Source organism: Solenopsis invicta, chromosome 1, assembly GCF_016802725.1.
Source record: "Solenopsis invicta isolate M01_SB chromosome 1, UNIL_Sinv_3.0, whole genome shotgun sequence".
Lineage (NCBI taxonomy): Eukaryota > Metazoa > Arthropoda > Insecta > Hymenoptera > Formicidae > Solenopsis > Solenopsis invicta.
Window position 1 is genome coordinate 29,352,865 of NC_052664.1, and position 4,777 is coordinate 29,357,641.

The following is a 4,777-nucleotide window of genomic DNA, read 5'->3' on the forward strand; positions in this document are numbered from 1 at the left end:
CTACGTACGTATTAATAGTATTCACATTTTAGTGCGACATATTTTTAGTATTAAGTATAAATTAACGTTTCAAAATATATTAATATACTGCTATTTAATCCATAAGTGCAATAATTACATACAAAATATGGAAGCAGATTACAGCTTTGCTGCAGCTCGTAATAATTCAGTATTTGCGCAACGCAGCTCGTCGAGAATTTAAGAAGAAGCTGCTTTTTTACGCGACACAATTCAGGTTGCTACAAAATGCAGTGTGACAAAGGGAGAGTCGAATTGCACTATTGTGCCATTAACCCGGCGGCTCGATAACAAACAGATTTGAACTCTTAACAGACTGACGTTCAACGTCATTCGATACGTAACGGCTTAGAGCCGTTCCGTGTCACAGTTCGATTGAAGCAAGTACTTATTCACAAACTCCACTCAAACTTTTCTACTGTTTGTACTGTTTAATGTAAAAATAACGCGTCTATTACGATGGAATATTAATCTCGCATTAATCGCCGTTCGAATCAAGGAATACTTAATTTTTCGATCAAGATTGACGAGTAACGTGGACTATTCGGAGTGGCTATCAAAATCGCATTAAACTTATAAAAATAATGCCGATTGATGTGTTAAACAAATATTTTATCTAGCCTATTCGCAGAAATGCTCCGATCTGTCGCAAAAAAATAAAACATATTAAAGATTTTTTTTTTCCTAGTAATAATGATACGTATCATCACGGATAAAAGTCGTCGACAGAGAAAGCATCGAAATTCATATGTGTGGAATATTTATTTAACTGAAACGTTACTTTTTCGCGCATTAATGTTGCATCAGTACCGTAACATCTTCAACAATTACCGAATAATCTACATGGCTAAGCGTGAAATTCGTTCCTCAAGAAAGCTCGGCCGTTGGACGCAGCAGTCCGTGGCGTGCGAGCAACAAGCAAGCGACCGACCTCGAAAGCAGCAATAATCTACGCCCTCGCAGGGAGAGAGGATTAATTTGTCACGATAATCAAACGTAAGAAGTAATTTTTTAATCGATAAGAGGCTAAAGTCTGTCGCGCGCGAGCGAGCGAGCGAGAGACTCGGCGCCGAAAATACGCGTCTGGCGGTGCGTGCGTGCGAACACGCAGCTTATCGAGCGATCGCGCCACGGGCCGCGAACCGAAGGGTTGCTGAATCAATAAGAGAAAAAGCGTCCTCGCTTCCGCGAGGCTGCCCTTCGAGGTAAGGTCACTGCTGTGCGTCGTATTCGACGCGAATCGGAGCGGTCGTCGCAAGCGTCGCCGAGATGCCACGGAACTCCCGGTTTTCCCGTAGGATTCACGGCGCAACCCCCTCGCCGACCGCACCACCGTCAACCCCCGTCCATCGTTTCGCGTCGCCTCGCGTCGTCGCCCCGCGTCGTCGCACCGGCCGCGGCGGAAGCTCAACGACGTACGCTTTCCCCGTACCTGTCGCACAACGCGGCTTCCTCTCGCTCTCGTTGCAGGCGGACTCTCTCTGCTCTTTACACGCCTTTTTTACTTCTCCATCTCTATGCGCGAACGAAGGAGGCACGAACGAACGCAACACACGCGTCGCGGAGCGTCGCGACGGCCGTCGATGCCGGCCGGTGTCTCCAATCGAACTGCGGGGGTAGTTCGACGGTGGCGCCGCCGAGGGACGCCGCCGCCGCCGCCACCACCACCACCACCACCTCCACCGCCACCGCCTCCACCGCCGCCGCCGCCGCCACCACCACCACCACCACCACCACCACCCCATCGCCGCCGCCGCCGCCGCTGCCGCCGTCGCCGCCGCACAGCATGCGTCATAACGCCGTGCCACTACCACCGCCTTCGATCGGCCGCCGCCATTTTTTTGCCCGAACCACCGCGTTACTAACCCCCCGAAAACATTCCGCCTGGAAATGCGTGCCTTCCGATCGAGGGTGCGCGAGAGGCCAGGGATGTAGCGCCGGGGGTGCGAAACTAGCACGCGAGAGCATATCGCGCGTTTGACGCGCGCATCCCACATTTAGCTCTTTTCACTTGGTCAAAGTGAAAAGAGAAGGTATTACATAAATCTGGAACGATAAGACAATTAAAACTAACTAAAATTTATATCAGATTGTGCATTGAAGCTGCAAACTGTATTGGACTCGTATCTCGGAGATAGAGATTTGATTGATTAAAGTTAAAACGGGCAATAATTGAGATTGAAGATCGAAATTTAAAATCACGTTATTATTACATTAATCAATGACTCATCAACTTTTAAATGAACAATTTTTAATCTCTTTAAAGCAATTTCAATCTTTAACGCCAATTTTTAGCGAATGATTGAACAACCTTTAATCTCTTCAAAGCCATTTTAATCTTAATTTCTAATGCGTAATCTAATACAGGTTTAATCCTCTAATGGATAATGATTATTAACATTTAATTGGAATAGTGCGGGGGGCTGAGAAAAAGAACTGAAAGTTTCTACGACATTATTATTAATGTCTTAAATTAAAAAATTCTCTTTTTGTGCCTAAGAGTTCTCTTGAGCTGTAACTAAAAAAAAATTATTAGAAACTTTTATTTGATAATTTTATTCTCTTTGTATTCAGTACATTTAACTTTTTTCGTATTTTAAATGTTCCTATTTGTTCTTTTTAAATTCGTCATGTAAAAATATATAATTTTATAAATTTCTGCTTAGCAAATTTGTTACTTTCAATATTAAAATGGGTGATATATGGATGATATATGGGTCTATGAACCCGTACGCTCCAGTTACGCGAGATGTCTTCACCACTCCAGTTAAGGGTTAAATTGACCATTACATGGAGAGGATTCAACAAGAATACCCAATTGCCTAGATAGAGAGTGGTTGAAAATTCAATGGTAGCTCTGCAGAGCAATGTAAAACAAAAGATTCAAAACACACAATGAAAACACGTTGAGTTAATCACTTTTTAACAGAATAGCCTTACAAAGATTTAAAGCTATTTCAGAGTTTAAATATACGTAGTAGTGATTTTGGAACGTAAATTTCTAACATTAACAATTTCGAATAAATTTCACAAATTTTCCTTTAATTGCATGGTACAATAAACCAAAATGACAAAAAAACTAGCTTTCAATTCTTATTCATACTAAGATTAAATATTTAATTTTTAACGATTTTTTAACATATATTTATTAAATTGGTTAGAATTTAATGCTGTTGTTACAGTTCCAGTTTTTATTTTCGTGAGTATACTACGATGATACATTAAACCTTTCGTGAGAAGAAACACTTGAAGATAATACTTTTAGTCCACAGCTCAGGCTGAGTTACATAGTTTCTTGAAGTTTATTATATTAAACTTGTTATACTAAACAATATTAATAAATCTTTACTACGAATTGAATATAATTTGATATTTCATAATACGATATTATATACATGAAAAAGAAAAGAGAGATTTTGATAAAATGTTATTCTCCTTATTTTACAACACACACAAATAACATATGATTTTTTCTTTCTATTTAAACGTTACGTACAATGTTATAAAAATTGTGAACATGTACAACATTACTAATTTTTTTTTAATGTTGAAAATTCTCCAGTAATTAGAAATAATTGGAAAAATTATATTAAAATATAAAATATAAAAATATTATAGGAGCACTTACACTCTTTTATTTATTTCACGCTTTTGCGTAAATTATTATTATAAGATATTTAAGAAAAGTTTCCACATATTTCCATTTTTTCAATTTATTTATATACTTTTTAATGTTATTAATACCTATAAATACTTGGTATTTATCAGGGTTCCGAGTAAACACGCGTACAATCCTGCATGACAGCCTCAGGCTTTGTTGATTGGTTAACGTGCCAAGTGAGTCTGACTATTACCGGAATGTTATCACTGAATTGTCCGTCACAGCTAGCTGCAAAGTTGGCCTATAGCCAAAAATCAATAGAACGAGAGCATTTATTGCCATAGATTGTATCTTATCAGCGCACTGTTTGCTTTTGCTTTGCACGTTCATTAATTTGCTATCTCAACACAGTTTGTTATGTCGCACATATTGTAAACAAACAAGAAAAAATTGGTGCATCTTATCGTATAATGAAACTACAAAATAAACATAGAGTTTAACGAAGAAACAAATTCCAGCAATATATGCTGAGCGATTTGTGTATATATTAATCTTCTTTAAATAAATAAGTTTAATTTATATAAAACATTTACATGCAGAAAAATTAATATACTGATATTTACAAATTTTTATCGCATGTGTAGCGATCGGCAATGAATTTACTAATTTATTAAAGTTTTATTTTGATTTAGCTTTTTAAATCAATTCGCAATTATATGTTAACAATGGGTTAAGAAATTAATTTAAAAATAAAATACAATAATGAAAACAGTTACGTCTCAGTATACTATCGATAATCCGGTATCGGATTCTTACTTGGAAAAAAGCTTCGCGAAGACATTATGAGAGATTTATTATGTACTTGAAGACGGTTATTTTTGTGCTGCGAACATTAATATCGATTATGCTTTCTAGTTGTCCGGTTTATTTGCTACACCCAGTAGATAGCGCTATGAATTTCATCAGTTTGCCGTAGAGCTCCCCTTTATTACTTTAGAAAACTCAAGTTCCACGTAATCCAGTTAACAGCAGCACCTCATACTTAATCGTGTTCAACCGGTGACCTATTCTGCAGGATCCTGACGATAAACGGATGATCCCGAGGGAATAATAAAGAAGGGGTAATTCTCGCGGAAATCTTACAACGGGACTCACTCG

General features: G+C 38.4%; 2 protein-coding genes across 3 annotated transcripts in view; one reads left to right on the forward strand and one right to left on the reverse strand.

Moving 5' to 3' along the window:
* LOC105203659 (pikachurin) overlaps positions 1-1,646 on the reverse strand; it is a 118,654-nt gene extending 117,008 nt beyond the window's left edge. Inside the window, exon 1 of the mRNA XM_026134187.2 lies at positions 1,451-1,646. The gene's annotated coding sequence lies outside the window, so the exon portion shown is untranslated. The remainder of the gene's footprint in view (positions 1-1,450) is intronic.
* LOC105203657 overlaps positions 1-4,777 on the forward strand; it is a 168,300-nt gene that overhangs the window by 124,817 nt on the left and 38,706 nt on the right. The window lies entirely within an intron of this gene.